This window comes from Antechinus flavipes, chromosome 4, assembly GCF_016432865.1.
Source record: "Antechinus flavipes isolate AdamAnt ecotype Samford, QLD, Australia chromosome 4, AdamAnt_v2, whole genome shotgun sequence".
Classification (NCBI taxonomy): domain Eukaryota; kingdom Metazoa; phylum Chordata; class Mammalia; order Dasyuromorphia; family Dasyuridae; genus Antechinus; species Antechinus flavipes.
The window spans coordinates 169,838,541-169,862,375 of NC_067401.1; the positions used below are offsets into that span (position 1 = coordinate 169,838,541).

General features: G+C 36.9%; 1 protein-coding gene across 16 annotated transcripts in view; it reads left to right on the plus strand.

Moving 5' to 3' along the window:
• The window catches only part of RBFOX3 (RNA binding fox-1 homolog 3), a 974,608-nt gene that overhangs the window by 878,416 nt on the left and 72,357 nt on the right, over window positions 1–23,835 (plus strand). For 9 of the 16 annotated variants that reach the window (XM_051995458.1, XM_051995459.1, XM_051995460.1 and 6 more), the window contains one exon: window positions 8,816–8,895. The exons of the other annotated variants lie outside the window; for them this stretch is intronic. The gene's annotated coding sequence lies outside the window, so the exon portion shown is untranslated. The remainder of the gene's footprint in view (window positions 1–8,815; window positions 8,896–23,835) is intronic. 16 annotated transcript variants of the gene reach the window in all.

A 23,835-nucleotide genomic window follows, 5' to 3' on the forward strand; every position in this document is an offset into this window, starting at 1 on the left:
ATCCCATAGATAACACAGTGCAGTGGAAAAAAGTGAACACAAGCATAGAGGATAAACTTCAATCTTTTATTCAATCAATACTCTCACTATCTGCAGTTCTTCACATGGTACTGAAGAGAACTAGAGAAAATTTTAAAAGCTATGCTCTCTAGATCCATTAAAAATGTGTTACATAATTTCAATTTTGTCATTACTGCATCAGGATAATCGTTTTACACATCCTTTATCAATTATATATTCCACTAACCACATAGGCTATTCCAAACTTTTTCATCCTCCCTCAAGCCTGCCTCTCATGACACCCTTCCCTCCCACATTTCTCAGATGAGACCTTGACTCATACTTCCAAAAAAAATTAAAAATTGAGGCCATTCATTCAGAACTTCTGCATCTCTACTCCTCTTCATTTCACAGCACCCCAATATATGATCTTCCCCCAGTATTTCCTCCTTCGCTCTGGTCTCACTTAAAGAGGCAGTCTTTCTCTTTGGCAAGACAAAGCTCTTTTTCATGTTCCTTTGATTTCATACCCTACCCCATTTTTTCAACAAATTGCCTACATTTTGTGCGATAATGTCCTTCAGGGCTTTTGGGGAGGGTGCTATAAAGTTATTATTATTATTATGCCATCTTAGTTATCATGTTTGCTTTAAGCTGTTGTGTCTATTGTCTGATTATTAAAGATAGATATGCTAGTGAAGGCTTGTGATTTGATAGTATTGGAATTCTTCTCAAACTCCATAAAAAGGCTTTCTACACTAGACATCTCAAATTCCTCTACTTTCACTTGCTTCTAAACTCTGTAAATCTGGCTTCCAGCTTTATCATTCAACTGAAATTGTCCCAGATGCCTAAGTCTAGAATTTTTCTCAAATCTCATCCTTCTAGACAGACCTCTCTTCTACATTTTCCTCTTTGATGCTCTAATTTTGTTTTGCTTTGTTTTGTTTTGTTTTTTATGCTGAAGCAAATGGGGTTAAGTGACTTGCCCAGGTTCACACAGCCAGGAAGTATTAAGTGTATGAGATCAGATTTGAATTCAGGTCCTCCTGACTTCAGGACTGGTGCTCTAGCCACTGCACCACCTAGTTGCCTTGTATGCTTTCTAGTCTTTCTAGATTTTCATGACACTACTCTCTTGATTTTCCTCCTACTTATTTGACTGCTCCTTCTCAGCCACTGTTGCTGAATCTTCACCAAGTCATGTCCACTAATTGTGGATATTTATTAAGGCCCTGTTTGTGCCTCTCCTCTTTTCACTCTATACTGTCTTAATGATCTCATCAATCCATTTGGCTTCAGCTAGCTCTATGTATATGATTCCCAGATCTGTATATCCATCCCTTATCTCTCTCCTGAGCTCCAATCATACATCACTTATCTTTATTCTCAAATCAGAAGTCCCTAGACATCTGAAATGCCACGTATTCAATTTCCCCCTAAAAATCTGTCTTCTTCCTCTCTTTGCCATAACTATTGAGGGTATCACCATCATCCTTGTTAAAGGATGTTGATCTTGTTAAAAGATCAGGCTCTTAACTCTGAAATCATGTTCGATTCCTCATTCACATTTAGTGTACATAACTAATCTGTTGTCAAATCTTATCATTTCTAACTTTACAACATCTCTCACATACATATTCCTTTTTCTATTATAACATAGCTGCTACCTCCTCATCACCTCTCACTTGGATTATTACAGTAACCTTTTGGTTGATCTCCCTGCTTTAAATCCGTACTCTAATCCATTCTACACTTAGCTGGCAAGGTGATTTTCCTAAAGTATAGAGCAGACCATGCTACCCTCTACCACTCAAAAAACCCCATTGGCTCCTTGTTACCTCCAGGAACAAATATAAAAACCTTTTTTTGACATCAAAGTCTTTTATAATGTATCTGCTTCCTACTTTTTCAATGTTCTTGTATTTTATTCTCCTCCACACACTTATGTATGAATGAACTACACTGACTTCTTCACAAAAGATACTGTTAGATTACTAGTTCCTTGAAAACAAGAACTGTCTTTTGCCTTTCTGTGTAGTCCCAATATAGTGTCTGGCACATAACAAGCACATAATAAATGCTTGTTGACTGACTGTAACACTCCTTTGCTTTCTGTGTCTATTCCCATATCTAGAATGCTCTGCTCACTTCTATCTCATGGTTCACTTGTCTTTCTTTAAGATGTAATTCAAGACTCATCTCTTCAGGAACAATTTGCTAGTAGCTATAGCTACTAGTCCTTTGCCTTTCATATTATTATTTGATATCATTGTTATTATTATGTATCACATATAATTATATATCATAACTAATACAATATATAATCATATATATCATTATAATAAATTTTGATTTCATTTACACAGCATATATTTTAGGTATATAATTATTTGCTGTTGTCTCTCCAATTCAAATATGAGCTCCTTGAAGTCTGAGGCAACGTTTTTGCCTTTTACCTTTGTTTTGTATCTCCAGTGCTTAGCATGGTAGGTAGCACATAGGAAGAACCTAATAAATGCTTGTTAATTTAATAGACTGAGTAGTAGTGAGGTGATTTAAGTGGCCAAGTTAATTCATGCTTTTAACATTGCAGAGCCCCAATATTTTTGTCACTTCTCTTGATGTTCTCACAATATTTATCATAGGATATAGTCTTTGTTCTCCAGGTCACTCAGCTTGTGCCAGAGTTGCTCTTCTTCATGACTCTCTTTTTAAAAAAAATTAAAGCTTTTTATTTACAAAACATATACATGGGTAATTTTTCAACATTGACCCTTGCAAAACCTTTTGTTCCAAATTTTCCCATCCTTCCCTCTCTCCCCTCCCCTAGCTGGCAGGTAGTCCAATACATATTAAATATGTTAAAATACATGTTAAATCCAATATATGTATACATATTTATGTTATCTTACTGCATAAGAAAAATCAGATCAAGAAGGAAGAAAGAAAACAAAATGCAAGCAAACAACAACAGAGAAAGTGAGAATGCTATGCTGTGTTCCACACACATTTCCCATAGGTGTAGATGGCTCTCTTTGTCACTGAACACTGGTTTGAATCATCTCATTGTTGAAGAGAGCCATGTCCATCAAAAATGATCATTGTATAGTATTGTTGTTGCTGTGTATAATGATCACCTGATTCTGCTCATTTCACTTAGCATCAATTCATGTAAGTCTCTCCAGGCCTCTCTGAAATCATTCTGCTGGTCATTTCTTATAGAACAATAATATTCCATGACATTCATATATCATAATTTATTCAGCCATTCTCCAATTAATTTGCATTCACTCAGTATCCAGTTTCTTACCACTACAAAAAGGGCTGCCACAAACATTTTTGCACGTGGGTCCCTTTCTCTCCTTCAAGATCTTTTTAGGATATAATCCCAGTAGAAACACTGTTGGATCAAAGGGTATGCACAGTTTGATAATTTTTTGAACGTAGTTCCAAATTGCTCTCAGGAATGGTTGGATCCATTCACAGTTCCACCAACAATGTTATCAGTGTCCCAGTTTTCCCTCATCCCCTCCACCATTGGTCATTATCATTTCTTGTCATCTTAGCCAATCTAACAGGTGTGTAGTGGTATCTCAGAGTTGTCTTAATTTGCATTTCTCTGATCAATAGTGATTTGGAGTACCTTTTCATGTGACTACAAAGAGTTTCAATTTTTTTCATCTGAAAATTGTCTGTTCATATCCTTTGACCATTTATCAATTGGAGAATGGCTTGAACTATTATAAATTTGATTCAATTCTCTATATATTTTAGAAATGAGGCCTTTATCAGAACCTTTGAATATAAAAATGTTTTCCCAGTTTATTGCTTCCCTTCTAATCTTCTCTGTATTAGTTTTGTTTGTATAAAAACTTTTTTTTCTAATTATTTTTCTAATATCATCAAAATTATCTATTTTGTGATCAATAATGATCTCTAATTCTTCTTTGATCGCAAATTCCTTCCTGCTCCACAGATCTCAGAGGTAAGCTAATGTATGTTCTTCTAATTTGTTTATAATATCATTCTTTATGTCTAGAGCATGAATCTATTTCGACCTTATTTTGGTATAGAGTATTAGGTGTGGGTCAATGCCTATTTTCTGCCATACTTGTTTCCAGTTTTCCCAGCAGTTTTCATCAAATAGTGAATTCTTATCCCAAAAGCTAGGATCTTTGGGTTTGTCAAATACTAGATTGCTATAGTCATTGACTATTTTGTTCTATGAACCTAACCTATTCCACTGATCAACTGCCCTTTTTCTTAATCAGTACCAAATGGTTTTGATGACCACTGCTTTATAATATAGTTTTAGATCTGGTACAGCTAGGCCACCTTCGTTTGCTTTTCTTTTCATTAGTTCCCTTGAAATTCTTGACCTTTTGTTCTTCCAGATGAATTTTGTTGTTTTTTTCCTAGGTCAGTAAAATAGTTTCTTGGGAGTTTGGTATAGCACTAAATAAATAGATTAGTTTAGGTAGTATTATTATCTTTATTATATTCGCTCAACCTATCCAAGAGCAGCTTATATTTTCCCAATTGCTTAGATCTGACTTTATTGGTGTGGAAAGTGTTTTGTAGTTTTGACCATATATTTCCTTAACCTTCCTTAGCAGATAGATTTCCAAGTATTTTATCCTTTCAATAGTTATTTTAAATTGGAATTTCTCTTTGTATCTCTTGCTGTTGGATTTTGTTAGTGATGTATAAAAATACTGATTATTTATGTGGATTTATTTTATATTCTGCAACTTTGCTAAAGTTGTAGATTACTTCTAATAGATTTTTAGTTGATTCTCTAGGGTTCTCTAAATATACCATCATATCATCTGCAAAGAGTAATAATTTGGTTTCCTCATTACTTACTCTAATTTCTTTAATCTCTTTTTCTTCTCTTATTGCCAAAGCTAGCATTTCTGAATAGTAATGGTGATAGTGGGCAAACTTGTTTCACCCCTGATCTTATTGGAAATGGTTCCAGTTTATCCCCATTACATATGATGCTTGCTGGTGGTTTTAAACAGATGCTACTGACTGTTTTAAGGAAGAGTCCAGTTATTCCTATACTCTCTAGTGTTTTTAATAGGAATGGATGTTGGACTTTATCAAATGTTTTTTCTACATCTACTGAGATAATCATATGTTTTTTGTTAATTTGGTATAGTCAATTATGCTAATAGTTTTCCTAATATTGAACCAGCCCTGAATTCCTTAGTATAAATCCTGTTTGGTTGTGGTGTATTATCCTGGGGATAATTTTCTGAAATCTTTTTGCTAATATTTTATTTAAGATTTTTGCATCAATATTCATTAGGGAAATTGGTCTATAAATTTTTTTCTCTATTTTTGTCCTACCTGTGTTAGGTGTCAGTACCATGTCTGTGTCATAAAAGGAATTTGGTAGGAGTCCTTCATTCCCTATTTTTCAAATAGTTTATGTTGCATTAGAGTTAATTTTTCTTTAAATGTTTGGTAGAATTCACATGTAAATTCATCTGGTCCTAGGCATTTTTTTCTTAGGGAATTGATTAATAGCTTGTACTATTTCTTTTTCTAAAGTGGGACTATTTAAGTAATTTATGTCCTCTTCTGTTAATCTGGGCAATCTATATTTTTGTAGATATTCCTCCATTTTTGTAATGGGCTGAAGCTTGAGTTGATGCACTGAGGTCGCAAGCATGTGACGCTAAATAGTAATTGGACCATACTCTATTAATATAGGTTTGGAGAAAGAATGGCCCCCGCCCACTCTCTATGAAAGTTTCAATATGCTATATAGGAAATGATGTAGAGACGATTTAAGTGGGTGGAGAGAGAGAGGCGGAGAGAGAGGCAGAGAGACTGCTGGCCGGGTTCGTGTTGTGGCTGCTCACATTCCTATCACCATCCTCCTTCACTTCCACAAAGAATAAAGATTGAGGATTTTCCTTTAATCTGAATTCCTGACTCTGGCTGATTTTAAAATACACAGTCATCACACATTTTACTTAGGTTGTAAAATTTATTGGCATAAAGTTGGGCAAAATAACTCCTAATTATTGCTCTAATTTCCTTTTTATTGGTAGAAAATTCTCCCTTTTCATTTTTGAGACTAATAATTTGATTTCCTCTTTCTTTTTTCTAATCAAATTAACTAAAGGTTTATTTTGTTGGTTTTTTTCATAAAACCAACTCTTAGTTTTATTTATTAAATCATTAGGTTTTTTTAGTTTCAATTTTATTGATCTCTCTTTTTATTTTTAGAATTTCAAGTTTGGTATTTGATTGGGGGTTTTAAATTTGTTCTTTTTCTAGCTTTTTTAGTTGCAAGCCCAATTCATTGATCTTCTCATTCTCTATTTTATACCAGTAAGCATCTAGAGATATAAAATTTCCCTTTATTACCACTTTGGCTACATCCCACAAATTTTGGCATGTTGTCTCATTATTGTCATTCTCTTGGATGAAATTATTGACTGTGTCTGTGATTTGCTGTTTCACCTATTCATTCTGTAGAATGAGATTATTTAGTTTCCAAATACTTTTTGGTCTATTTTACTTTGGCCTTTGATCGAATGTAATTTTTATTGCATTGTGATCTGAAAAAAATGCATATACTATTTCTGTCTTTCTGCATTTGATTTTGAGGTCTTTATGTCCTAATATATGGTCAATTTTTGTATAGGTTCCATGAACTGCCGAGAAAAAAGTATAGCCTTTCTGTCTCCATTCAATTTTCTCCAAACATCTATCACACCTGATTTTTCTAAGTATTCTATTTACCTCTTTATCTTCTTTCTTATTTATTTTGTGGTTTGATTTCTCTAGTTCTGAGAGTGCAAAGTTGAGATCACCCACTATTATGCTTTTGCTGTTTATTTCTTCTTGCAACTCTCTTAACTTTTCCTTTAGAAATCTAGATGCCATGCCAGTTGGTGCATATATGTTTAATATTGATATTGCTTCATTATCTATGGTACCTTTTAGCAAGATATAGTTTTCTTCCTTATCTCTTTTAATTAGATTAATTTTTGCTTTTCTTTGATCTGAGATAAGGATTTCTTCATGACTCTTCTCCCTGTTTCCAGATCATACATAGCTACCTCCTGACTCTCTTATATTTCCAGCTGGATACAGACTCCTACACTTCTACATTTGCAGTTCAACTACAAGATAACATGACCAATGGAAGAGAATGAGATTTAAAAAAAAGATACCACCACCTTTTCCTTGCTTCTCTTCTTGGTAAAGTTGCAAGGGTCACACTCAACAAAACTATTTTCTGTCTCTAGAAGAAGCTTAGCTTTGGAGCAGGGATGAAGCCAATATTGATCACAGTCGGTAGCAAGTTTTTTCTTTCATTCCATCTTGAAGGACTTCATACTTCATAAAGGGATAATAGTGCATAGATTCACCTTTGCATTTCCATTTAATCCATTAATACCTCATCTTCTCGATTATTTGCCTTCTGTTTTCTTTAAATTCATTAAATTGGGGGAAAGGAGTGGAGGAACAAATTACCTTTACTGCACATAGTTGAGAAAAGTGATTCTTAGAAAAGTAAAACTTGTGTAAGGTCACACAGATTATATGTAGGAGAGCCAGAATTCAAATCTGACATCTCCTTTAAGCTTACCCAGTTATGAAGCTTTTATTAGTTTCTTGGGGATATTTGGTAGGTAGAAGCTCTCACCAAAAGAGGTAAGGTTGATTGGGCAAAGGTCAGGATTTACTTAGTCCAGAGTCTGAACTAAGGGGAAAAAGCTGTGAGAGTGCAAGCATGTGTGTAACTATAGGTGGATAAGTTTGTTTCTGTTCATTTTTTGTCAGGAGTGTCAGAAAAGAGAAGACGTTTGTGGAGAGGGGTATGAATGAAAAAAAAAAAAAACAAGAAAGGAAAAAAGAGAAAAGTTTGTGAAGTAAACCAAATTTGGTTTGGTGTGTGACAGAATTTTAGGGGCACAAGAGGTCATGTCTCCATCCTCTTCCATCTTTATTTGATGTAATTGAATTGATTGTCCATTAACTATCTGCTTTGTTTTTAAGGCATTAAATGCTCCTTGTAGTTTAAAAAGACAAAGTAATCACTGCATCATGAATCTATAATCTAGATTGTCTGTATCACTCAAATGGGCCTTTATTTTGTTTTCTGCAGAGAAGTGAAATTTGGTTCTCTAGGCATCTAAGTTCCCAGTTACAGATTTAACTCTTCTTCCATTCCTAAATCCTATCCCATTTTCTTCTGGCCTGAAGAAAGAAGGGAGAGAGAAAAATTGATGTTCTGCCATCTCCATTGAAAGTCTGCTAGAAATAGAGACCAGCGACTTACAGTTCCCTAGGCTCATTCTCACCCACAATAAGCATATGGTCAAAGAATGTAGTTTTTGCCTATTATAGGGCAAGACCTCTGATTTGAACCTCAAGAATCCTAAGAAGGATAATGTAATACACTGATGGTTTTGGTGTCAGAGGACCTAGATTTAAGTTGTAGTTTTAGCTAGATGGCATTGGACAAGTATTAACTACAATGGGTCTCCATTTCATGGAGGATTCTTAAGGCTTCTCCAGCTCTAGTCTAAATTAGTAGATTGATACCTTGGGTCACATAATTTTAGTGACTACAGAACCACAAATATTAGAAAATAATTTTGGAGTTCATCTGTTACAAACCTTTCATTCCATAGTAAAGGAAACAAGTCCAGATATAAATAGTTTGTACAGGGTCACATACATTAGAACTCAGAAAACCTGAGAATTTAAAACCAGAGTTCTTACTAAATTGCCTTGATCAGTTATTTCATTCAGTTTAGTGAATGAATTCTGTTTTGTTCAGCCCACAGACTTCTAGCTGGGTACCTACAACCATTGAGAAGAGGGAGTCAAGTTAAAACATCCCCATTGAACAACAGTCAGGTAATCATTCAATGAAAAAAATTGTAAACATGTACTATATACAAAGCACTGTGTTGGACGCTGAGGAAGAGAATAAGGCTTAGATATGCCTTATGAACTTAGTTTTGCAAATAACCTATAATATAAGAATCACAGACCACATTTACCTAAGCACTTAAAATTTTACAAAAATCTTTTTCTCAGAAATCACGTGAGACAAATATTTTTATGATTTTTTCAGATGGAGAAACTGAGGCACAGAGAGTATAAGGGAATTAGTCATGTTCATAATAGTTCAATATCAAAATTTGAACATAGGTCTCCTGATTCCAGATTCTATATTTTTTCTACTATAGCATCTTTAGTAGTAGCATCTTTCCACAATACTTTCAGAATTAAGGTTGAGAAAGGAGAGGGAAATGCAAGGATGTTGGAATATATGCTCTATAATACTGATTTGGCAAATATGTCTTACTTTCTTTGTGGAGGTCCTTCACTTTAAGCAAAGAGTTATAGTAGTTTTTGGATTTCTCAGTTAAGTGTAATTTTCCCCTTTTTCTACCATTTTCCCTTCCCTCCACTCCTCTTTCCACCCCCCTAATCTCCTTGATACAGGTGTAAAATACATCTATCATTTGTAACAACTCAGGTTCCCCAGGATTCAACAAGTCATTCAAAGCTGACAACTGTCTCCTATCACAAAGATAGTGAGCTTGTAGGTGAGGCTGTCCTTTGCACTCTCTCAGGTTCAGATGCTGAGAAGCTTTGGAGGAGGCGTGTTCAATTAAGACATAGAAGCAATAGATGATAATATTTTTGGAAACAAGACTGCTCAGGAGCACACCAAGTCCTGGCATTTGAATGTTGGTAATGATGGTGGTGGAAGAGGTGTGAGAAGTGGCAGAAAAGAGGCAGAAAAAGTCTCTAGGGATTGACTAGAAGTGTATTGATATTCTCTATCCCTATTATCTTAGAGTGAACTTGCATCAACTCTCAGGATTCTAGGGCACTCTGAGGGGTTTATGGGATTTATTTTCTCCAGTCAACTTAAGCCCCCACTAGTTGCATTTCCCCCCCACTGTCAGATGTTAGTACCTTTTCCTCAGTTTCATTTAACCATTTAAGATCAATTAACTTTTACAAAAGGATATTTGCTTCAAAGATATAGCAATAGCAAAAACCTTGGATGCTCACTCTCTAAGACAGAAAAGAAAAAATGCAAAGGAAAGATCAAGGACAGTAGATAATATTACAACATTTTAGATGTGTCATGGTATGATGTTATAATCCTATGTAATTACTGTGATAATCTATATAATCTTGTTGTTTAGTCATTTTTCATTCAAGTGATATGATCCCATTTGACATTTTCTTGGCAAAGATCCTGGGGAATAGTTTGCCTTTCCTTCTCTGGTTTATTTTAAAGATAAGGAAACTGAGGCAAATAGAGTTAAATAGCTTGCTCAGGGTCACAGAGCTAGTTAAGTGTCTGAGGCCAGATTGAAGTTAAGAGGATGAGTTTTCCTGACTCCTGGCTCCACACTCTATACACTGTGCCACCTAACTGTCCCTATTTAACATTAGAAGGCATGATCTCAATTGTTCTTTAATTTCATCAGGCTACACATCATCATAATTCTCTTGAAAACAAATGCCCCAGCATTCTACATGATGAAAGACATCATCAGAAGTTGCCCTTTCACCATGTAGAATGCATCTGCCAGGTCCTGTTACACTGGGAACTAGCAAGAAGTTATAACAGAAAGATGTGTGAGCTCAGATGAATAGAACTAGGAAAAGGAACTCTCTGTAGGCTGTATTAAAAGAGTATTCCTTTGAAGAATCTTTGAAAGTCAGTCCATTAGTCCTTGCATTTGTTGAGCACCTACTATGTTCCAGATACTATGCCAAGGTCTCTAATTTTTCTACTGAAACTCAAGCAAAGTAAAAGAAACTGGGTTGCTCCTAACTTTTTAACGCTAAACATTAAAAGGAGTTCCTTCTTCAGATCTCTACAAGTTGTTGAAGTCTGTGGAGGAATATGAGTGTCTTTAAAATAGATTCTTCTTTGTCATGAGTTACTTTGATGTAATTTTTCCTAGAGGCAGCAGAATGGACTAAATGGTCCTTCAAGGTCCCTTCTAACCCTATAGATGTCTGTGAACCCTTAGTCATATGTTCCATGCTTTAGCAGCAGTAAAAACACAGGCAAAACCCCAGTAGGCTAGTCTATAAACAGTTTTTAAGGGCTCAAGATACTCTAAAAGAAAAGTCTAGGGAGTAAGTCACTCCACTAGGGGACCCATTTTCTTCTAGGGGAGAATACATATAAATAAGTCATATAATGTTTTTTAGTGTCCTTGGCGGTTCCTGGGATGTAATGACAGTGAAAGATAACCTTAGATCTCCTTCCTAGACTGCATGTATGCATAAATACCATAAGTTTAAACCCATTTAGTTTTTTCTTTCCCTCTAACCACATCAATTAATTTGTCAATTAATAAGTTAAACATTTATTAAGTGCCTACTATGTGCCAGCTGAGGATACAAAAGAAAAAAAGGCAAAACTCAGCCCCTGCGCTCAAGAGCTTACAATCTTATGAGAGAACATGCAAAGAGATAGGTAGATAGATAATGTGTATATGTATACATACTGCATGCATCCATATATATATGCATGTATGGATGTATGTTTATAGTATAAAGCATGATATGTGTACATTAAATAGGAAATGGGTTAATAGAAGGAAGGTCAAACATCTTAAAGGGAACTTGGCAACTTGTTTAGTTCTCTAATCAGCTATCCCCACTCCTGAAAAAAAATCATTCCAAGAACAGAAAAGTCAGCTTCCTATTCAAAGGCCACCACATTTTGAAAGGCCCCATCCTCCTAGAGCAAGCATTACTTGAAAGTAATATTAAATATGAGCCATTCTCTCTTCTGAGGAATGTCCTCCTGAGTGTCCTAAATAGCCTTTCTTACTACTGACCCACCTCACCCATAGAGCCTTCCTTAAGCTTACAAGTTTTCACGGGTCTCTTCATTTTCTAAAATCCTACAGCACTTATTGGCTATATTATTCATTCTGGCATCTAATTACAGGCCTGTTTCATGTGCACAGGACTTGTTTTCCCAACTCAATTGCTCGATTCCTGGAAGAACCACAGTTTATATTTTCTTTGTATCTTCCTCAAAGCTGGATGCATAGCAAAAAAATATATATATATATATATTCAGGAAATCTTTACTGAATGAGCAGATGTTGCTTATGTATAATAAGTCTTGCTACATGCAAAGCTTGCTATTATGTGATCCTAGGTGTGACTCAGTCTCCAAGACAGATATTTTTGGACTGTACATATCAGACAGGCCCAACCATATTAAAGGATATTATTGAAGAAAGTGAAAATATTGTTCTATCCAATTTCTACTTCCCAAAGGCACCTTTCTAACCAGTCAACAGAGGAAACCAGTAGTTTCATCAGTGGGTGAATAATCCACAAACAGTAAATAATTTTAGAATATTCTAGGTGAGATATAATCTATGTAATTACTGATAATATATATAATTTTGATGCTGTTATTTTGTTTTTCTAGGACACTTTGTGACCCTATTTGATATTTTTCCCCCTGAGGCAATTGGGGTTAAGTGACTTGCCCAGGATCACACAGCTAGGAAATATTAAATGTCTGAGACCAGATTTGAACTCAGTCTTCCTGACTTCAGGGCTGGTACTCTATCCACTGCACCACATAGCTGCCCCTATTTGATCTTTTTTTTTTTTTTTGACAGAGATACTGCAATGGTTTGCTACTTCCTTCTCCAGCTCAGTTTACAAATGAGGAAACTGAGGCAAATAGGGTTAAATAATTTCCTGAAGTTCATATAGCCAGGAAGTGTCTGAGACCTGATTTGAACATAGGTGTTTCTGACTTTCTTCTATCTACTGTGCTACTTAGCTTTTCCATAGTAGAATGTACAACATAGAATTTTAGAGTTGGACAGGACTTTGGAAAATATGAGGGAGCACTCTATCCACTATACCAGGAAGAAAAGAACCCAGAAAAAAAAAGGCCCAAAGAGATGAAATCACTTTTTCAACTTTACATAACTAAGACTAGAATTAAATGTCATTGCTCTCAGTGCTGGGTTCTTTTCAAATTTATTTTCCTAATTATGTTTTGTTAATTTCAAATTTCAATTGAGTTTGCCCACCCAAAAGAGTCCTAGAATCCATGGACAGTAGGAGAAAGCCAACCCAGAATTCAAAGCTGTTTTATTCCACAGTTCATAGTATTCCTGGCCCATAGCCTTATTCACTACTTAAATTTATCTCTAACTGGGTTTTCAGTGTATACAGTCCCTGATGCAGACACTCTCATTCTACCCTCCCTCCAGATCCTTTCCTGCCCTACCCTGGGATACTGTGCCTTAATATCCTGTTCCATTTGCTATAAAGACTATGGGTCATTAATAATGCTAATAGCTTCTAATGAAAATGTGGGAAACAAATATCTCAGATCTCTTGGTGGCCCCTGGAGAGAGGGCCATTTTGGTTCTGGTTATAGAGAAAAGGCACAAAGGCTACTTATTCATTTTAATGGTAATTACATGTAATAACCCTGGAGGTATGGGGTGTCCCATGGGAAGAGGGAGCCCATGAAGTGAATGTTCTAGCACTCTAGTTCCACAAAAACTAACAGCTGCCATAGAAAACCAGTTCTGTAATTGGGTTATCCTGGGCTAACATAGCAGAGCCCCAATAGCTACAGACATTTTTATAGTCTCCTAGGGCAAATCCAAATCCAGAACCAAATTTATCAGTGGTGGTTCCCCCTCATAATTTGGCTGCTTCAGGTAACTCCCTAAAAGATTATGAAATTAGCACTTTCTCTCTCTCTCTCTCCCTCCCTCACTCCCTTCTTCTGTCTTTGTCTTTGTCTTTCCCTTCTTCCTTCCCTCCCTCCCTGTTTCTTTCTGTGTCTCTCTGTCTGTCTCTGTCTCTCTTTTTTTCTCTCATCCTCCCCTGACTTTCTTCCCTCCTTCCCTATTTCTTTCTCTTATTTGCTCCTTCTCTGCTTTTCTCCCTTAACCTCTCATTTCCCCCTCTCCCTCCCTCCCTCCTTTGCCCCGCCTCCTTCTCTCCTTCTCCCTCTCCCTCTTCCTTTTCCTCTCCTTCTCTTTCTTCCATTCCCTCTCCCTCTCCTTCTCTCTCTTCCTGTTTTTCTCCCTTTTCCTCTTCCTTTCCCTCTCCCTTTTCTTTTCCCTCTCCCTCTCCCTCACATCTCCCTTAACCTCACCAGACTGGGTTGAAGGAAAAACAATATCCTATCCCTTAAGGAATGGAATTTTTCTCTCCCTTAATCTTTCTGCATGATTCAAAAATTAAGTCAACTAAAGTTTGATAGCCATTAGGGTTTCCTAACACACTATGCAGCATAGAAGTAGAAATAAACTTTTAGGACAGGGATTATTAATCTGAGGTCTGTGAACTTAAAATATTTTTATGATTATTATTGCTTTTTTAATATATATTTTATTTTCCCCAATTACATATTAAAACAATTTTTAACATTTATTTCTTTTTAAATTTGGAGTTCCAAATCCTATCCCTCCTCCTTCCCTTTCCTCTCCCTGAGAAGGCAAAGCAATCAGATGTGCAATCATGTAAAACAATGACTATCTTAATATAATTGGATCCCTTTGTAACATTATATATCTTTAAAAGTCTTATGCTGAGGAGCTTATGATTTTCACTAGACTGTCAAAAAAAATCTATCGCTATACACACACACACACACACACACACACACACACACACACAAATGGTTAAGCAGCCCTCCTTTAAAAGGGAAAATCAGCTCTTTGTATTATTTCTCCAATTAGGCCAAAGGAAAACAAGGAGTAAATGGTCAGGCAGGAAATGAATATATGGAGCACCATTAAATCCCCCATCAGTAGACAAGAAAGGAAAGAAAGAAATTGTGACATGGATTAGTGTGCTACACAGGTCACTCAGCCTGCTGCTTTTACTTGGTTAGGCTTGTACTGCCCTTCACAAATACTTGACTTCTTTTGTCTGTCATAGATCCTTTTCAATCATTAGCAAAGTCCTAATTTGCCTTGACCCCCATCATTCTCACATTACCTCCATATCAATCTATCAACAAATATTGAGTGCTTATTGTGTAGCAGACAGAGGGTAGGTATTAGTAATACAACCAATGACACAATAGCCACTTCTCTACAAGGCTAAGCTAAATGGCTCCTCATACAGTTATCTCTTCTACATTGAGATTTTCCCCATCACAGTTTTGATATATAGCAGATCAGCATAAAAAATTAAATGGGAATTGGAGAGGGTTTTTGTAGAAGTCACAAAATGACACTCAACAGCTAGCAAACGACACAGAGCCTACATCCAAAAACTTAACATAAATTTTACAATAAGATACCCCATACAGGAAAAAGAAAAAAAATTCTGACCTTCTGGAAGAGCCAAAAATTTTTACATGGATTTTCCAGATTAAGGGATACTATAATTAACTCAAAATGGAAGGAATAAATGTGCATTGGGACTTGACTAAATTAGAGGGCTTCATTCATAATGGATTCAATTAAACTAAACAAACATGAGCATACAGGCAAAGAAAAATCCAGGTTGGAGTGGTCTTGATTTTGTTATCTGTAAAATGGGATGTGACTTGATAGTAAGGCATCCTTTCAGCTCCAGATACTTTGGTTCAGCCTGAAACATTTCTTTATATAAACATCTAAGAACCTTTGAAAATTGAAAGTAAAGATAATGTTGTTAGTGGCAGTGCAGAGAGTTGAGGTGTGAGAATCCCCTTCTGGTCAACACAGGTTCAACGTGAAAGAATTCATGAAACCAAAAAGTTTGACTGGCAAAAGGGAGTTTATTGTTGGCAGTGCAGAAGTCAGCTTTTGCTAGGAAGACTTCTGAGTGACAAGGTCCTGGCAGAGAAATAAAGAGGCATTATTGCTGAGAAGAGAATGTCTTTACAGTGGGCAGGGGTCCTGGCATGCAGCTATGCCAAAGACAGAGAGGTTCCTTGACAAGGCGAGAAAAGTTCTTTAACAAGGCATAGTCCTGCTTTGGACATTCTGCAAAGAAATGAGTTTAAAATTGCCCTTTAATAGGAAATCTGAGACTGAAGTTCCCAGTTAAAAAGAAAGCCAATGCCTCCAGGCATTTATTTATCAATATTAGGCCCAGATCTCCCAATTGAATGAAAATCACTTTGAAGACTTTCAAAATGGGGGATCCAGTTTCCCAAAAAGATCAGTGAGGGGTGATTTGCCTTAGAAAAGCCCAGCCTGGAAAGTATGCTTTCTTCTAGACTCAAGCCTGGGAGCCTGGGAGACCGCAGTCTCTCTTTTTTTGCAGTTCAAAGGGGACACAGTTTCAGTGATTATTTTACACAATTTTTACAGAGCTCACTCCTGTCGAAGACAGTTAAGACTGTTATAGAATGGAATAAAAAAGGATAAAGCCAAAACTTGCAACAAATGGGCTAAAGAAATGCCTCAGGTATTGAGGGATAGTATTCCTATCTAGGCATCAGGCCATGTTTTGTGAGAATCTTTTTTTTTTTTTTTAAATCATAGATCTGAAATCAGAAAAATGTAAGAATTAGAAGGAATCTTAGATTCTAACATTTTACAAGTGGGGAAACTGAGCCCACAGGAAAAGTGACTTTTTGGAACCATATTCTTCTGCTCTAAATCCAACATTCTTTCCAATATATTACATAGAGTATCCCTTTGGCTACTGTTGCCACCATTCCCTAACTAGCCTTTGAGATACCTGGTATTCTTCACCTTTCCTGGCATAGGGTAGGCTTGGGAAGAAAAACCCTCTTTTCTTAATTCTAAAGAGATAAGAGAAAAATAAAGGAAAATAAATGTGACATATAAACCTAAGGGCTATTTCTTTTATTTGTTCTTGGATCCTGACTAGTAAAGGTTGGGTAAATGAATCAAAGAGTAAAAAGGGAAGAAGACCCCAGGGTTAGGCCAGGATACAGCTGCAAGAATTAGTTCCCTTCTTTCTTGCAACTTGTTTATTCACAGATGGGGTTACCAGTGGTTACCATTATAAATTTTTTAAAGCTAAGTCACTCCTTGAATATCTGCCCTCAGCTGTGAAAATGTTTCTAACTCCTGTTAGAAACTAGGAGTCAAGATGTAATAAAAGTTACAATGGATTGGGTGGCAACTAAGGAAGAAGATCATTAGGGAAAGGAATAGGGCCCAAATTAGGGGAGTTTGGATGGGTGGCAACAAGGGAAATGGATCATTAAAGAGAGTAGAGACCATACCTTTATTTTCTTTTAAAGTGAAGAAAATATTGTCTTCCCTTCTCCCCTCTCCTAAATGTCCTTTCTTCTTAACGTTCCTACTGCTATCAAGATACCACCATCTTCCCAGTAACCCAAGTTTATAAACTAGTTATTCTTTGATTCCTTACTCTTGCTCAAGGGTCCTCAAACTTTTTAAATAGGGGGCCAGTTCACTGTTCCTCAGACTGTTGGAGGGCCAGTCTATAGTAAAAACAAAAACTTTGTTTTGTGGGCCTTTAAATAAAGAAACTTCATAGCCCTGGGTGAGGGGGATAAACATCCTCAACTGCTGCATCTGGCCCGTGGGCCATAGTTTAAGAACCCCTGGTCTTGCTCATCATATCCAATCTATTGCCCATTTATGTTGATTCTGCCTTTGTAACATCTCTTGGATATATCTCCTTCCTTTCAACAGTGCCATTCCCCTAATTTAGGTGACCCTCACTTCACACCTTTGCTATGACAATAGCCTTCTTAATGCGCTCGTGCTCTCTCGCTCTCTCTCTCTCTCTCTCTCTTTCTCTCTCTCTCTCTCTCTCTCTCTCTCTCTCTGTATATATATATATATATATAAAAAACACATATATGTTTGTGAGTATATATATTTATATATCTTACTTGTACATAATTGTTTACATATTGTCTTCCCCATTAGAATGTAAGTTCCTAGAAAGTAGTGGCTTTTCTTTGCTACTTTGCACAGCCCTGCCTTACTAAAATCCAGTTCACTTGCAAGTCAAGACATTTCCCTCCTGGTGTCATTGGTCATCTTTAAGTTCGAAGAGACAAACAACAATCCCAGCACTGAGCACAGTTAGCACAAGTTAGGAACTTAATAAATGTGTTTTGTCTGACTACTGATTGACCCCTAACCTTTCTAAGAAGACAGAAAATCACATGACAGTCTCCTAAGACAACATGAGGTCTTACCACAAGGCAAATGAGCAACTGAATGTTCAAAGACCAACTGAATGGGAATAGAATCATGATTTTAGAACTGGGATAGATCTTAGTTGTCATTAGTTGAACATCCCTCATTTGACACATAGGATAATTGAGGAATGAAGAGGTGAATTGAGTTGCCTAAGATCACAGTGGTGGTAGTATAGTAAAGGATAGTAAAGGAGCCAGGATAGAAATTTAGATCACTTTATCAGACTAGATGTTGAATTTTTCAATATTCTGCAGCACTACAATGAGTCAAGGAAAATAAAGTTGGAAAGAAGTGTTGGAGCTAGATTGTGAAGAGTCTTTAAAATCAGTTTAATAAAAGCCGACTTTATTCTATGGACACTGGGGAACTATCAAAAGCTTTTGAGCAATGGAGCAATATGCTTTGTTGTGCAAAGATTGATCTGACAGCAATGTGTTGGATGGATTGAGGGAAGGACCCTATGGTCTCTTTCTCTTTATCTAACATTCACTACCTAACAAAGGGGAGAATTCCACAATAGTTCCTGAAAGGGACCAGAGAGAATGAATAAGGAGTAAGGGGTCATAGTGACTTATGTTTTCTTCTAGTGTAATTGAAGATCAAAGAAGAAACCTCTGTATTCTTCCTTTCTAGCCACCACAAGCCTGGCTTGGTCTGCTTACTGAAAACTTTCCTACAAATTTCTCCATGTCTGATAGAGTTGACAAGGGTGAAGGTCAAGAGGAAAGAAGAGAGGGATTTATGAAGCCAAATTATTTGTGATTTGTAAACTGTGAGCTTGGAAGTGAATTACAGCATAATTGCATGAAAATCTATTCCTTAGCCTAATGCTTTTCTGCTGAGATCTCCTTATACTTCCAGGAAGGTTGAGCAAAACCACAACTAATAATTCTGCCCCCATCCCAGAACAATGCAGAAAATGCCTACCTATTTGGGAATTTAGGAGAGGCCCTGAATAGATTATTCCAGAGAGTGAAGAGACAAAGATAATGAGCTTTTATTGATGAGACCACCACCATAGACAGAATGGGATTCTGTTAGGGTGAGGTAAGGAAGAATTCATCATCTGGTAATTTCCTATCTTACCTAATTATTCTTGCTAACTAGTTACTAAGTTCATTTGTTTCTACCTGTTAAAGGAGTACAAATACATCCTCCATTTTGGTGCCTCATGCTAAAGCCCTGATTCTTTCATTCTAGTGAGAGCTCCAACAAGAAGAGATGAGGAAGGTGAGCTGAAGTACCCAAGAATGACTGAAAACCTAGGTGCTAGAGGGATGCAGTTACCTTCAGCCAAAACAGGGAAATGTAGAGGAGAGGGTTTAGGTTAGAAAATAATGAAAGGCCCACAAAATGGTCAGGCAGGCATCCAGCAGGCAGTTGATAATGCAGGCCTCAAAGATAAGGGATGGATGGATGGATAGATAGATAGATACACACATACATACATGTGTGTGACATGTATATTTGGGAGAGAGAGGAGGAACAGAGAGGGAGGGAGGAAGAATGAGAGAAACAGAGACAGAGAGAAACAAAGACAGAGAGAAACAGAGAGGGAGACAGGAAAGAGACACAGAGAGAGAAAAGAGGAAAGACAAAAGGAGAAAGACAGACAGAAGCAGGGGGAAGAGGAGGTAAGAGCAAATAATGATAGGTACACAGGGGACAGGAAGTAGATGATCATGCAGAAAAGGAGCCTGAGAAAAAGTAAGAAGACAGGTAGGAGAAATTCAGTGCCGTGAAAGCCAAGAGAGGAGAAAATATCCAGAAATCAGGATTGATCAACAGCATGAAAAATTGCAGAAACATCAAGAAGAAAAAAACCTAGAATTTAGCAGTTGAGAGGAATAGCAGTCTCATAAAGAGCAGTTGCATCATTAGCCTTATGGTGAGTAATGGAGGTAAGGAAGTAGAAGCTCAAGTTTGCCTGTGAAAGGGACTAGAGATCTAGATTCTAGAACAATAATTTAAGCACAGGTGTAAGGTTTGTTTGTTTGTTTGTTTGTTTAAGGTGGCAGAAAGCTGGGCATGTTTGTAAGTAGCAAGGAAATAGACAATTAGATTAAGATAGAAATTTCTCTTATCTAAATTTTACCACTTTCCTTTCTAAGCTATTTATTCTCCTAATTCTTTCCTCCAGAGCTTTTATTTCATTTATCTTTTGCTTCATTTCTTCTAGTTATTCACATAGTCCTTGTAGAAAATCTATTTTTCCCTTTGAATCTCTGCTTGCAGTTAGAGATCCTTGTTCCTTCTTTTAAGGAATAGCTAGACCTACACTAACTTTTCATGCTAGCCAGCATTTTCTTGGATATTCTAAATCCAGCTCTAGTCCCTAAATTTGAGCTTTTAAACTCATGTTCTTTTACATGCTGTGTTTTTGGGGGGATTGCTTGATCTCATCCTGGGTTACCTGGATTTCTATCCTGACTTCCACTGCCTGGGGTTTGCCCTTCATGTAGGATCTTAGAGATTCTGTTTGCTCAATCTTCAGGGCCCTCTCTGGTGTTTTGAAGTAGAATGTTATGGAACTCAGAGTCCATGAACCTGGACTGATTTAGTCTAAATGCTGTGGCACCAACTGGTCATTGCTCTCTCTCTCACTTTCCTGGGTTTCTCAGAGAAGTTGCTGCCTCCGGACACAGACTACATTTTTTTCTTCCTTATAGGCTGCATTTACTCCTTGTCTGTCTTTGATTTCGTTAAGGAGACCTGACTTTATTGTAAACCTCCTCCTATTGCTCTTAGGTTTCTGGTTGAGTTTGTATAGTTCTGGGGTAGGAGATACTATAGTTTTTCATAGAATTTCTTGATCATTTTGGTCTAGTGCAAATTCCAGGGTTTTGCTAGCTTAAGTATGTGGGATTTGGGTGGCCTGCATGATGCTCAAACAGCCCTCTTGACCAGAAATCTGTAGAGAGGTATAAGGTTTACAAAGTACTTTCCATATGTTTTATCATCACCATTTTACAGAAGAGGAAACCAAACTCAAAGAGATGAAGGAATTTGCCACTACGTAATAGAGTCAGGGATTTTGTCCAACCTCTATCTGCTTTCAAGGTGCTATTGATGATCATAAACTTTGGGATAGAGGAAGAGATTCTGGGCACCTCTGAACACAGGCTACCTTCCCCAATTGTGATTGAATTAAAGAATACTTCTGGGACAGCTGGGTGACACAGTGGATAGTACACTGGCCCTGGAGTTTGGAAGACCAGAATTCACTCAAGATTCAGACATTTACTAACTGTGTGACCCTGGACAAGTCACAAAACCTCGATTACTTCCCAAAAAAGAGGGGGAAAATAATACTTACTGCCTGTTCTGAGCAGGCTAAAAAAAAAAAGTCAAGAACCAGGCCACTGGACAGCATTTCCAACAGCCTAAGGACTGCCCTATTTTCTCTTGCCTCAGACCAAGAAATGATTGGCCAGAGATGCTTGTGCCCATGAATATAAATGTATGTTTTAAGTGCAAATAAATCAAGGTTATCCAGTGAGTAGGAAGAAATTGAATTCTGAGAAAACTAATTTGGGTCCTGAATAAAGATAACAAAATATATCTTCTAATTCACAAAATAAGGGTGGGGGACTGCTGAGACAGAATATTGTGTACATTGTCAGAGAAGATTTCTGCATTGCATGTTTTTGCTTAATTGTTTTTTTGGTGCAAGGACATAATATAGGGAAGGGAAATGAAGTGGGTGGTATCAAGAATAAACATGTCATGCAAAAATGTTTGTGGCAGCCTTTTTTTATAGTAGCAAGGAACTAAAAATTGAGTAGTTGGGGAATGGCTGAATAAGTTATGGAATATGAATGTAATGGAATATTATTTTTCTATACGAAATGATGAGTAGATTTGATTTCAGAAAATCTGGAGAGACTTACTTGAACTGATGCTGAGTAAAGTGAATAGAACCAAGAAAATATTGTACATAGCATCACACACACACACACAGAAAGAATAAGCATGTCAGGACAAAAGATATCAATGAAACTTTTTTTGTTAGTCTGAGGTTCACCAGAGAACCTTCAGACATATGCCTTCAGTTATGGAAATATTTATTGCTGTTCTGACTAGTGTTAATAACTAGAAAAACAAAACAACAAACAAAACTCAGCTCCCTAAAGGAGAAGGGAATGGGAAATAATAAGGGCTAAGGAGAGGGCCATCTTCAACTTTTTTCTGAAGCTGCTGTGACTATGGATTTCTAGCAAATTTGGCTAGGGGCCAAATCCCTCAGATTAAGGAGTGAGCAGAGAGAAAGGGACTGGAAAGAGAGGAGTGGCCTACCAGAGCAGGGCAGCAGCGGAACAAGAGAACCTAATGGTCCCTGAATGAAATAATATTCAGTGTGATAAGCCATCTGACAGCCCTAATTAATAAAAGAAATTAAACCAGCTGTCAAGGGACAAAATGGATTAGATGGGGCAGGAGGAACAAATCACTCAGGTGAATACTCTCCCCCAAGTCTCTCTGCTCTCCCTTTCCCTCCCCATCCTCTTCATTTCCCTATATATATATCATCTTTCATTTCACTCCCTTCCCTTCCTGTGTTCTCTTCATCCTTTTCTTTCTCATTCCCAATGTGCCTTAGCCTCTATCCTCGCCCTGTCTTCACTCTTTCTCTAGTCCCCTGTACTTCTCCTAAATCTCGTGCTTGCCTAAAGAAGCAAGGTTTAGGTTTCCATAGCACAGTAATCAGGGAAAGTGAGGATCTTGGATACTTCCAGCTCCAAGAAATCTAAGGTATGGACAGAATCATAGAATTTGAGATTTGGAAGGAACCTCAGCAACTATCTACTTCAACTCTTATACAAAAGGAATCCTCACTGTAAGACCAAAAAATAGTCTTCAGGTTTCTGCTTAAAGATCCCTACCTAGCAAGGATTTTTTTCCTGACACAAATCTTAAATTTGCCTCTTTTGTAATTTCCATTCAGAACTCCAAATTATGTTCTCTGGGATCAAACAGAAAAGTCTCGCCCCCTTCTCCACATGTTTGAACTCATTTATCAAGTCTCCTCCTGAGCTTTCCCTTTACCAGACTAAATATACCCATTTCTTTCTGCTTATCCTCTTATGATATGAACTCAAGACCCTTCACCATCTCTTCTTGACACTCCCCAATTTATCAATCCTTCTTAAAACTTGAATTTCAGAATTTAATTCCAAATGAGGTCTAATGAAGAGAGAACACAATAAAACTATCATATTCCTATTCCTAGAAACAGTATCCCTCACTAAACAGCCCAAGATGACATTCAGTATTTTTAGCTGCCATATCATACTGCTGCCTCATATATGAACTTGTAACCTATTATTTTAAAAAAAAGTATTTTTTTCAGAAGGGTGTCTTTCAAACCACACCATTGCCATCTTGTATTTATGGAGTTGATTTTTGGACCCAAGTGCAAGATTTTACATTTATTCCTATTAGATTTGACTCAACTCAGTGCTCGAGCCTGTCAGTATCCCTTCTGGATCATTACTCTCTTATGCACAGTGCTAACTGTCCCTCCCAGTTTTGTATCATCTGCAAATCTAATGAGTACACAATTTAGTCATTGATAAAAATGTTAAACACCACAAGGTCAAGTATAGATTCCTATTATGGTCTACTGTAGATCTCCTGCCATTTTGACATTGAATCATTTCCC